Source organism: Peromyscus leucopus, chromosome 18, assembly GCF_004664715.2.
Source record: "Peromyscus leucopus breed LL Stock chromosome 18, UCI_PerLeu_2.1, whole genome shotgun sequence".
Classification (NCBI taxonomy): domain Eukaryota; kingdom Metazoa; phylum Chordata; class Mammalia; order Rodentia; family Cricetidae; genus Peromyscus; species Peromyscus leucopus.
Window position 1 is genome coordinate 37,500,012 of NC_051078.1, and position 12,969 is coordinate 37,512,980.

The window sequence follows — 12,969 nt, forward strand, 5'->3', positions numbered from 1 at the left end:
TCATCCACACATTGTTCTTTGGTTTCATCCATGCTGCTGGAAATGGCAGAGTTTCTTCTGTTGAAAGCCCAAGAGCATCTCAGTTTTTATTTATACCTCATTTTCTCTATCCACACTTCTGTTGATCGAAACTTAAGTTGATTCTATTTCTGGGCTATTGTGACGAATGCTGCAATGAGCATGCACTCAGGGATACCTCACCAGCCTACTAATTTTATTTTATTTTTTTGTAATTTGCACCCAGTGAGGGATTGCCAGGTTCTGAAATGGCTGTGCTAATTTACACTCCCACCAATGGCCTACAAAGTTTCCCACTTCCCCACGTCCTTGCCAGCACATTATCTTTTGATAATATCGTTCTGAGAGCTGTGGAGCCATTTCTCAATGTGTATTTTAATTTGTAATTAGTGATAGGTGAGCATTTTTTTTTTCATGTATCTGTTGGTTATTTGTGTGTTATCTCTTGAGACATCTTCTGTGTCTTTTTTGCCTATTGTTTATTTGGGTTACTTCTTTTCTTGCTGTTGAATCTTTTTGCTCCCCCTATGCCTCGTGTATTAACTACTTATAAGGTGTGTAGCTTGCAGATACTTCCTCCACCCCTATTCTTTGTTGCTCCTCTCTTGATGGGTGCTCCTGATGTGAAGATTTTTAGCTTGTTACCATTTCCATTTGTTCCTTTTCCTATCTGTGTTTTAGGCATAAAACAACCAAACCCTCTACCCGAGTGCCTATGGGCAGTACTAACTGGACTAGGTAGGTTATCATGGGGTGTGAGAGAAGAGGATAAGGAATTGGGAGGGAAATGTGGAGTGGTGGTTCAGGGGGAGCTGAGGGATAATGGGAATGAATATGATCAAAACACATTGTATAGATATACGAAATTCTCCAAGAGCACATAAATAGTAATAAATCATAACATTCCATTATCAGGGAGATTTTTTTTCTGTTTTCCTCTAGTACTTTTACAGCTTCAGGTCCTACACTTAAGAACTTAATCCACTTAGAGTTTCTGTATGCTATAAAATAGGCTCGGTTTCATTTTCCTCTACATAGATGCCCAATTGCCCCAGCATCATAGTTTAAAGAAGCGATCTTCTCACAATGTGCATTTTTGGCATGTTTGTTGGGGATCAATTGACTGTTGAAAGTGTTAGTTTATTTCAGGGCTTTCTAGTATATTCCATTGGCTTAAGTGTCTGTTTTTATGCCAGCCCCATGCTGTGTTGATTGCTATAGCCTTGTATATCTTGAAGTTAGGGATGCTGATGTTTCCAGGAGCTTTATTCTTGTTAATGAAGGTTTTTTTTTTTGTGCTACATTATGAATTTTAATTTTTTTCTACTTTGGTGGAAAATAACATGATAATTTTGATAGGGATGTTATTGAATCTATAGTTTACTCTGGGTAGTGTGTGCATTCTGATAACCTGAGTCTATGGACATGGAAAATCTGATATTTCCTTCATTTCTTTCATTATTTTGTAGGTTTTATTGCATAAGTCTTTCATAGATATACATATATGTATATATGTGTATATATAACTTAAATTTTTGAGATCCCTTACAAATGAGATTGGTTTCATGGTTTCTTTTTTAGATAACTTGTTACTCGAATTCAGAGGTGCTGAAAAAGGACCCCTAACACAATGGACCACAAAGAATTAGGATTTCCCTAGGGGTCGTCCACTGGTAGAGGGAAAGGCTGAAGTCCTAGTACAGAGCAGGAGCTTGCCTTCCAGGAAGAACACCCCCCTGCCTGAGGCCAACTCACAGCTCCACTGGCGTGTGTATCTTCTGGCTTTGGCTTCATCTCTTCTATGAAACTATAATACCAGATAGAGGCAAGGTAGAAAGAATCTAGGAGCTGTCTACCCCCAAAAGAACAAACTGTAAATAAATCCATCTTCTTTTATAAAGTTGTGTTTCCCAATTTCTTTTGAAATATTTGGAAACAGAGTTGGTGGGTGTGTGAGTGCCTAAGTGCCTAGTAACACTCTTCAAATGTGAATGAAGAAAGAAAAACTAAGCTCACTACACATTAAAAAATGAACTTAACCAGGTGACTAAGCCAATAACAACCAATAGCAATTGTTTAGGGAAGGCTTATTTTTATTTTATTCTTTCCATGGGGTCCAAAGTTTGAAACCAACTTTAGGCCAAATATATTCTATCTGTCCATAATTAGAACTGAAGCAAAGTCCTCTGAGAATATGGAATATTCTTAATGGAACCAATTGTTAGACCTGGACTTCTGTTTGGATAGCAGAGGACATGTTTTACCTTTCCCAGTGACGGGCAAAGCACGTAGTACAGCTTTTATATAGATTTGTACTTCGAGAACTCACGAAACAGGCCCTTTCCCTTCATAGCCAGAGAACCCATTCTCAGCAGCAAGCAGGCCACCAGAATATCTGTGCATCCTGAAAGCCAAGGACACACTAGCGTGTGGACTGTTTACTGCCATTTTTTTGTTTTGTTTTGTTTTTTAAGACAGAGTTTCTCAATGTAATTGTGGTGCCTGTCCTGGATCTCGCTCTGAAGACCAGGCTGGCCCGAACTCACAGAGATCCACCTGGCTCTGCCTCCTGAGTGGGATCAAAAGCATGCGCTACCTCCTCCCGGCTGACATTTTCCTTTTCAAACTAGTCTGAAATGCAATGCGCTCAGCCTCTGTGTGGTCCGGTGAAGAAGAAAGATGAGGTCTGAATGACATTTGGCAGGAATGCCCCACGTGTGATGTCAGTCTCTTGATACAGATTCAGTGAGGTCAGTTTGAAAGGGAAGAGATAAACAGAGTCATGAACCTGCTCATGCAGAGCATTGAAAACTTCCTCAGCCACATGGTATCATAGACACAACCAAGCAGCTTGCAAACGTACAAATGCAAGCTTTTATTTCCTCTCTCCCAGTTTCACTCTGCTGTGCCAGGAGTCTGTGAAGCACGGATGAGACATAAGAAAGATAGGTTGTGATGACGATGAGCTCTGACTGTAAGCAGTGTTAGTTACGGAAAGGCAGGTCTGAGGCCTGAGCTGCGTAGAAAAACCAGAGATATATACAAAGACTGACTTTCCAATTTCCGTCGAATCTGTTGCTTGGCAGTATCTGTTTCTTTCCTGCTTCCATATGTCAAGAGGCCAAAACCCACCTTTGTGAAGCAATTACCTTCCATCAGAAGTTCAAAATTGAGGGCAAATTGAGAAAGCCAAATGATATTTCGGTGGATGTACCCTTTCTTGGGGTTCCAAGTGTTGTACTGACACCTTTTAATTATTAAAATGAGCACCTGGCAAGGTGGTGCAGGCCTATAATCCTAAAACTGGGAATCAAAGGCAAGAAGATTTCCAGAACAGCAGGGGTTACATAGATAACCCCAGAACAGCCATGGATACACAGTGAGACCTTGTCTCAGAAACAAACAAATCAAAGTAATGCATAGCAGTCTAGATACAGATACATTGTGTTTCAATCATGCAACAGGATTCTTGCTTGAGGGATTTATCTGTGTCCTTTGATTTAGATAATTTAAAGTAGGGTTAGCGAATCCTTACATCTATTGCACTATGGGAAAGAGTCATAAATTTCTGCCAGTTGTTACAAAGTTCAGTTGGAAGTTCCATTCTTGCTTCTGTGGGGTAAATTCAAACTTTAGGATCTTTATTTCCTTGGCTACTTTTTTTGAGGGGGGAGTAAATGTTTATAATGTCGTGTCACTATGGATCCATTGTCTTTTTATAGTATCTTTCCTCAACGCCACCAGGGCCACTCTCTTCTCTAAATACACACAAGTTAACGTGGGATGGCATTGAACTTACCAAATCCTAAAATGGCAAGATGTAGAATCTTCATTCATGTTATTGAAGAAGGTAAACAGAGCTACAGCGCCTAGTTTGCCTATGGACCCTATACTTGTCATAGCAATCCTTCTGATCTGTAAAATGCATCAGTGTCAAATAAAACAAAGGACTAAGAGTTAAGAGTTGGAAGTCACTTCTCCACCTTCCTGGTCATTGTACCCTTCACGGAATGAGGATGTTCACTTTGGCTTTCAAGCTAGCGTTGCCATGCAAGAAGAACACTCTAATTTTGTATTTTCTCATCACTTTCTTTGGGGGATAAGCATTTGCGTTTTCTGCTGTTTATTATTTCAAAGGCATCTATATGCTAATACGTTTTATGCTAATTATTTTCATGTTTGCCCCTCAGGTTATGCTTCATATCACCCACCAGGGAGGATCATCTCTCATGGAAACTTTCAAATTTGATTTTGAAAATTTATTCAGAAAAATTTAAGCCACGCTTTTTCCCAACACAAGAAATAATATGCTCCAGAGAACCCTCTAATTCACAGAAAATGGACTGGGATAACATTCGGGTTCTCATACTACCACAGTCCTCCTGAGAAGGACAGCCAGGTACACAAAGCATTTAACATTCTGACATTGAAGTGTTGGAGGAATGATTAAAATAAAAATCTAATAATATGCATTGAGAAATCACTAAATTACTCTGTGTGGTCCAGGAAAGATGAAACAGCTGTTTTCAGTTCTCCACCAGGTCTGGCATGTGTCAGTGCCTCTCTTGTTATAATACCACGTTTTAATTGTGTGCCATCTTTCTTCTGCATTATTTCTAAACAGTTAATTTGATAGTGTTGATGCCTGCAGCTGAGTCTGTGCACAGAGGAAGGACCAGGTAAAGCAAAACAAACAAACAAAAAACTTGTGTGATAAGCTAGCTTGACATGTCTTCCACCACTTTTATGATGGAGATTTTTCTTGATGAAATTGTCATTTGTCTTACGAGCAAATTGCTATTTGAAAAAAAAATTAAATTAGCCAATTAGCCTGTCTTTAAAACATTTTTCAGGGCATTCCTCTTTTGAAGATAAATGGGTTTGATATGTAATTCCTTGACAAAATGTATTTAAGGTAGACAATTTGGGATAGTGCTTTACATTCCCTCTTGGTTGGAAATTGGACTCCTTTTGTTTCCAAGCACTTTAGGAGTGCCAGAATGTCCTGTTAGACTCTCCACATCGTTGTTGGTCCTGCAGAAAAGCAGTGAGTCTGAAATATTGCGGGGAGGGGAGCCATCTTGCAGATTGAAGCTCATTCCGTCTTAAGCCTCTTCTTTACCTGTTCCTCGTTGCACCTGTCCCTAGCTGTGCCTGAATGCCTGTCTATACTTCAAAGGCTTCCACCTCTTAGTCCTCAAGGGTAGCATCATTTTGCCTGAAGTGCAGCTCAGCTATTGGAATATCTCACTACTGTCTGGCTCATTTTAATGGCCCTTGAGTTCCAAGACACCTTTGTCAGTAGGAAAAGTGTCTTTTCAGGCTTGGGGGGAAAAAAGTCCCTTTCTGTCAAGGGATCTAATCCCTTAAGGAAGCTCTCTTCAAATGGAGGGAGTTCCTAAGCCAACAAAAGGCAAGGTGAAGTTCGCTACATGAACAGCGTGTACCAGACGGCCAAGCAGTGTTTTGACATTTTTAGCCATAATCTCGATAAACAAGATGAATTATTGCTCGGGATATGTTAGTAAATCAGCTAAAATAAATGTTTGTCCTGTAATGATAACGTTGTATTTTGTTGAAATCTGACAATGTGTGGTGCATTTTGCTGTAATCAAAGACCTGCATTATTTAATGTGCTAAAGTCCAGTGACCCATCATTATTATCGTTTTATTCTACCTACTTACCTGTGATAATAGCAAAACAGCTGCACATTTCCCCTTCGAAAAAGTTGTGTCTCAAGAATGATTTATTGAACTAACACATTAGCCCTAACGCAGTTCCAGCTAAGAAGTACTTCCTCCTCATCTTTTTTTTTCCAGTGAATAATTCAAAGATAACCCAAATAAAAACAACAATCTGTGTGTCATTAGGCACCAAAATTTATCAGGTGTGTCCTCTAAACTGTGAACCACACAACCTGATTAAGGAGGCTGCTGTGGGCATATTGTATTCTTTGTGAGCTGCGTTCCAGGAGGGCAGGAAACATCCAGAGCTACACACAGTCTGCTACAATTGCTTGAGTTGAAGTGAAGTTGAGTTCAGTGGCTCTGGCTTTCACTAGTCACGAGCAGTTCAAGTTGGCTCGGCACACCTCCCAGGGTGTGCAGTGTGACTTGGGACTGGCCTTCCTGGCTCTTCTCTGCCTGTGGAACATGGTTTGAAGCTTAGAACCTTTGGAAGAAATAAACAAGCCTGGGTCTGAGTCCCAGTTTGAAGACCCACACATTTTCAAATCTAGACAAATATTCTGGCCTCCCTTGGCCCCATTCTTGAGTTCAGTTTACTGAAATTGTCTGCGAGGGCTAAAGAGGACTAGGATAATGTGTTTTTTGAATGCTCCAGACAGCAAGTGCTCAACTAATGGATACTACTATTAAATACTATCTTCTATGATCACTGCCATTTTAATATGAATGATTCTTGCTACTTTTGTTACTAATGATATTCACAAGTAAAAGACTTGGACTTTTCTTGAGTAACATAAATAGTGCAAGGAGATGGATACTGAACACTTTCTTTTGCAAGTAAAACGATAAAAATGAAAATGTAGGAAACTTCATATATTAAACATGATTCAGTGGAGGCTTATAGCACAAAGGTCTAGTATGACCTATGAACTTGATTATTTTTTAAAGTTTCAAGATATTGTAGAAGGTGGAAATTTTAACATTTCACAAATTTTGTTGCTTATCTCTAACCAATACCAAACATTCAGGTAATATTGAAAGAAAGACAATTACAAAAAGAACTTTCTGCCTTTGGTGCCAAGAATTCAGATGTCCAACTAATGAGCTTGCTGCTTCCCTTTGTGAAGGGTACTTTACATTATGCAAAGCCGCCATGTGATTGGCTTCCTTCGTTGTTGATTGTGATGGTCTGTGGGTAACAGGGGTGCAGAACTGATCAGCGTGAAGACTGCCCATAGGAAAAGACAGCTTGCTGCTTGGAAGGAGCTAGTGAGCTGCCAAGATGCCCCTGTGGGTCCAGAACATCTTAGGAAAGCATGCAGACAGGTCTAGGGGCCATGAAAGAGTTTAGCTCTGCTTCTAAACAAAAGTAAACAGGATTGCGTTTGCTTCCCCACAGAAAGAGAAGTCAGATGTTAATTAAAACTTTGCAGAGCTGGGAAGGATCATGGCATTCTGTATTGAAAAGTCAGCTTTAACTTCTAATTGGCTGCCAACAGAAAAGAAGAGAAAGGCAGAGAGGAAAAATAAAAGACCCACAACTATATTTGCTAACGGAGGTTCCTATTGAACATCAATCACATTTAAAGGGAGAAATCTCCATTTTTCCTTTGTTTTGGGGGAAGACTTAAATGGCAGTGGAATCTTTAGTAGAATCGTATTTTCATTGGATATTTATATGCTTTGTTTAATTCCACTCTCTCCCATGGGTTCCTGCTTCCCCACAGCCACCCTTAAAAGACATGCTAGCCGAAAGCTGATGCTATACTTCCTGATATTTCATCTTAATCATTTCCCCAGAGTAAAGTGCAGCATCCCATAGGTTTCCCTGTGCTTAGCATACAGTAAGAGTGAACAAAATAGCAATTGAAAGCAAAGAGTCACACTAGAGTTAAACTGATGCTTCCCTGTATTGCCCGTCCATTTTGTCAGCCTGCAGAAGGAAGTTGGAGTCATTTCTCTTCAAATGGGCAAGACTTGGAATTTTTCACAGTCACAAACCAGAGAACAAAGTAAGAGAGGTTTTCATTTGTAAGATTGCCTTTCTCTTATCTGCTGGTCTTGTCTCCCAGACTGTCTGTCTGTCTCTAGAAAGTAAAGTCAATAAAAATGATTAGAGTTGGCATCTCACAAATGTACACCCTTAAAGCATGAAGCAGTGCTGCGCAGGAAATATTTTTCTGACCTTTTCAAATTGCATCCAACTGTCTCGGGAATTTCTCAGGGACTCGAGGTAATAAGGTTCAATCCGTTTTACCGTCTGCCTTCAAATTTAGCTCCTCCAGAGCTGGAACTTATCTGTTCCTTGCATCCTGGACCTGGCATTCAGTCAGTACAGAAATCCATGCATCTCATCTTTTCTCACCCCATCTCAGTTTTTTATTTTTTTATTTTTTATTTTTATTTTACCACAGTATGGAATCTACAACCATGTCGGCTTTCCACTTACTGCCCCCTTCAAAAAACGAAATGTTAGCCTGAGACGAATTTGATTATGTGGTCCTTTGAGAAGCCCTTGTTGAATTTAATTAGCTTTTAAATTTCATTCCCTCTTAAATCTCAGGTTCTTACCTGTGTGATTTGTTGCCTCAGTGGTCTTTATAAAAAAGAAAAAAAAAAACTTTTTCAACTTAGCTACACTGTGGGCACTCTTTAAAAAAAATACAAAAGAGGCAAAAACATAGGAGTTTCTTTTGTTCTGAATCGATTTTTGCTTTCCTTCTGTGAGCCCAAATGGAATGGACAAGCTCTCTGGTAAGGAAGGGAATTATCCGAGTGTGACATGTTAAAAGGCAGCTGAGGACCCCATTTTTCTTGTTCTCCTTGAAGGAGGACAGGAAACAGAAGCTAGGAACACTATATATATATATATTGACCTCTTGAAAGCTCCTGGTGTCAGGAAGCCTTGACAAGAAGTTAAAGAACTCCTGAGACATTCATAGTCATAACGTCACGTGCTGAATGTGACTCTGGTGTTGGAGGACATTACAGATTCGACAGTTCACACCATCCCGTCGCCCCATCCCTTGTCCCTGTGCTGCTTTCTGTAGCGAGTAGACCCTTGGCTAGAATGCCACATTGTCTGTCCAGCCCAGAGCCCCCTTCTGACTTGGGAGGTGAGTTCATGGACAAACAGCCACCAGGAGGAGGACACCATTTTTTCTGAGCTGCCCATCTTAGAGTCTCCTCTTTCTTGTGTAGCAGTTTGTTGAGTTTGATCATATAAGAGCTATGGCTTCATAAAGCTGTGGTGGTTCCATATAACCCTATTCAGAAAGCAGGCTTGGGCTGGGCAGCGGTGGCTCACGCCTTTAATCCCAGCACTCAGGAGGCAGAGCCAGGCAGAACTCTGTGAGTTCGAGGGCAGCCTGGGCTACAGAGCGAGATCCAGGACAGGCACTGAAACTACACAGAGAAACCTTTCCGTGAAAAACAAAAGCAAAACCAAAACAAAAAATAAAAAGCAGACTTGGGGAAAGGGGAAAGAATCTGCTTTTATATGTATTTTATATATATAGTGGTGGGTTTTGTTCTTCAAGAGCTAGACCACATGGACTTATACTAAAGTTCACCATTCATAATATAGCATTCTTTTCCATTTAAAGGAGTACCTAATTTTTTCTAATAAACTAAAAATGTTATCTTCAGAGTGTGTTTGAGCAAAGGCTGCTATTTTGTCCTTTGGAACTTAACCCATCTTATTAGTAGCGTTCGATCCTGATGTCCTCCTTTGACAACCTGGACATGGTGAGCTGGCACATCAGTAGAGAGGAAGTTAAAAAAAAAGAATGACACATTTTTAAAATTCATTTTTACCCACTATTTGAAATAAGATAAGTGTCTTCTCACCAATTAAAGAGTACAGGTTTTCATATGTAATGAAAGCAGTTGATTTCTGGAGGGGAGCTACCGTGCACTTGAGGACTTGTGAGTTTAAGTATACACATCTCTGTGCGGACATGTGTGTACAGCCATGTGGGAGGCATGCACCCAACCCTGAATTTGGGAATGGAAGGCAGCAACCACAGAGCCCAGAGATTCTATTTTCTCCCCAGGGATGCCTCTCTTACTGCATTGGAAACTTGGCTATGCCTTGTCTATGAGAACACAGAGTGCTTGTGGTGCCTCTGTCTCATTCCTAAGACATCATTTTATTTTTCTGTCTTCAGGACCCATAAAATAAAATAAAGTCACTATGAAGACTTACCACTGAAATAGTAAAGTGTTTTGAATCTATCAGATTTAAACCTAGGTGAATTCACACTACTGGTTTGTACTGTGCTCATCTACTTTGCTAGGTGTTCTTAGGGCGGCTGGGAAATGAAAGCAACTTTTAGATGGAAAGGCACAAGAGAAAAAAGAAGCCCAAATAACAATGCCAAGGACAATATTAGCTGTTGCTTAAAAGATAGCTGTCAGGTGTGTCCTAGGCCATAAGACAAGGACAGCAGTCCCATAGAGAAGGAAGGAAGTCAGGCCTAGAGAATTTGCAACTGGATTTGTTTTGAGGAGCCAAAGAAGGATGTGAAGAGGACTATTTTTACATGGGAAGAGAACAAAAAAAAGTCACTCAGCTGTTCTGAGTGGCACTTTGATTTTTCCTGATGCCTCCCTCCTCTTTCTCATCTTCCTACATCTCCTCTTTTTTGTCTTATTTCTCTTTCTTGTTTTTCTTTTTCCAAAGAGAGGACAGAATAATGCCAGACTGTTGCAGCATCACTTTGGTTCTTTCTTTAATTTTTATTTATTTTTTAAATGGGGCTGCCATGCTTGTTCTGTCAGAGAATGGCCTTCAGTAAAGCTACTAGCTTTAATGGCGGCCAAGAGGTCTGACTGGTGGTTCATATTATCACCACACTTTTTCTTATTACTTTAGAGCAGCACAGGTATCAGAAGATAGTGACCGGACATCACTCTCACAAGGTCACATTCACCTTGCCCATCTCTGTTTGTGATAATATCCACCCAGGGGAAATGGGACAGGAGCGTGGGAAACAACTTGAAGCAGGAGTGTACTCAGAGGTAATTTATCTATCTGTTTATCTATCTATTTATTTATTTAGTGAAAAATCTGCTTCCACTTGAATAACGTTTGTCTATCAGGATATCCAGGAATATTATATTCCTTCAAACACACAGCTGAGAATTTGTTTTCTATTTGCCTCCAACATCCCTGTAACAAAAACACTCTTGATTTCCAAGGCAGGCTCAGTTCTTGCTGTTCGCTCAATGGAGATATCGACACCCAGGGATTGAATTTCCCTCTTATGGCAATGTCTAATACATTTCGCGATGTGGCTCAGGAACAGGGCTCCATTATTTACCCGGGTAAACTGGGGCTCTTTGGGTTGCCACGGCATCACTCAGGCTCGTAAGTCAGGGTGGGCACCTGCCCAGCACATCGTGTGTTCCCAGGCATATCAGATGGGAAACTGATTCAAATTTAATCAGAGTGGTAAGGAAGGTCTTGAAGGCTGTCACCAACATTTACTGCACACACAGTCTTCCTAAAGAGAATACTTGGAAAATTCAGTCACCATTTCACTAGAAACAAATACACCCCTTTAAAAGTTTTCAGACAGATCTACATAAAAGAGCCAGCATAGTTTTAAATGCAAATGTAATTTAAAAGTGTCTCTCTCCCTCCCTTGCTCCTTCTTTCTCTCTTCCCTGGGGTCTGAGGTCTCTTAAATATGCATGCAGTCAGGGTTCAGGGAAGACTTTGCACTTTGCTCAAGATCCCCATTGATTGCCACTATCAACCTTCTTGGAAACACACTTAAAATAATATGAGCAAACAGGAATAAATCACTCTCCAACTGCCTGTCACGCCCAGCTCCTCTTCAGTACTTTGCTTGCTGACAGCATGGCTCAGCCTGTGGTTTCAGAGTGTTGCACCTGCCCATGCACTGGGAAGCTCCTCTTGCTGTCAGGCTGCAGCAGCACTTATTTTGCCTTAATTGGAACCCCACTGTCACCCTGTGGGATTCTCCCCCTTAGCAAGGCAATATATCCCTATAGAGCTAGAGCAACGATTGCCATGGTTGGGCGTGATAGTCCATTGGGAAATAGTAACATTGGGATCCAAATTTAACCAAGGTTGATGGAGTTTCTTGGTATTCCTATTTTCATTTTTGTTTTGGTGATTGTGTTAGGAGCTCAGGATTTTTCTCCATGTTTATCTTTGAGGTTTTGGTGGAAGTTTAAGTTGATCACTTCGTCAGAGTTTCTTCTGCTTTAGCTCTTTAATTCACTGCTTGGGTCAGAGTGAACCAGGAGACTAACTGTCAGCATACTTATTCTGTTATCACCCCGTGTTGAACCAGTAAGCAATAAACACCAATGGTACGACACTCTGTGTAGAAGTAGAGTAGCGTTCTCAGATGTGTTTCCCCTGCCCCTTTCTGCACGAGCCAGCCTGACAAGATGGCTGCAACGCTTTCCTTGCATTCAAATTACATTAGTTAAAATGTACAACTCTGTCCCGTTGATCTTAACTTTGGGTGTCAAAACACGGTTTGTTTCCTTGGTCTCCGGTGCACAGCCCCTTGTGTGTTTTCAGTTTCAGCATCTGCTTCTCTCGTGCGCTAATTTTATTTTCATCATTAATGTTCATGAAGACTTAATCATTAGCCCTCTAATTTTCCAAGAAAAAAAAAAAAGTTGATTCATTGAACTGGCTACAGGGAAAGAAGATCAATCTGACAGTATAGGTTAATAGTGGAGAACAAAACGCATCCATAATTAGGAGAGAAAGGACTTCCCTTGTTCCTTCTAGTTTATAATAAAAAGCCCCTTGCCAAAGTGTCTTGGAAAATAATGCATTCAGACTGCGTCGAATTACCGCCTAGCACATTCTATTTATCTGTAGCTTAAAAAGCAGCTGCGGTTTTTGTAAGAAGCGATGAATGTGGCATTCCTACTTAAAGGTAGAAGAAAAAGAACACCCCTTGTTTTGTAATAAGGGGATTTTCAATTTAAAAGAGAGAGTGAGCCTGTTGTGTGAAGGAGGGTTATTACAGCCACTGTATTCTATCTCACCCACCAGGAGGCTAATAATGAAGGGGCCGGGGAAGGAGGCCAATGCTACAAGGGTTATCTCACAACCTCAGATGTTGGATAAGTCGAAGGAGGCAGAATCCCTTCTGGATGACATTCAGAAAAGCTGGAGTGATTATTTGGAAGAGAAAACCCTGCCTATTCTTTCAAAGGTAAACAGTTTATTTCATCTCTCAGTCTCATGTTTCAGGGCAAAAATATGTA

General features: G+C 40.5%; 1 long non-coding RNA gene across 7 annotated transcripts in view; it reads left to right on the forward strand.

Annotated features, from left to right (window-relative positions):
* LOC114700555 overlaps positions 1-12,969 on the forward strand; it is a 92,524-nt gene that overhangs the window by 75,344 nt on the left and 4,211 nt on the right. For 6 of the 7 annotated variants that reach the window (XR_003735713.2, XR_003735701.2, XR_003735712.2 and 3 more), the window contains 3 exons: positions 4,209-4,417; positions 10,583-10,728; positions 12,755-12,917. This is a non-coding gene — a long non-coding RNA (uncharacterized LOC114700555). Of the gene's footprint in view, positions 1-4,208; positions 4,418-7,638; positions 7,719-10,582; positions 10,729-12,754; positions 12,918-12,969 lie in introns of all 7 variants that reach the window. The other variant, XR_003735706.2, reaches the window with a different exon arrangement.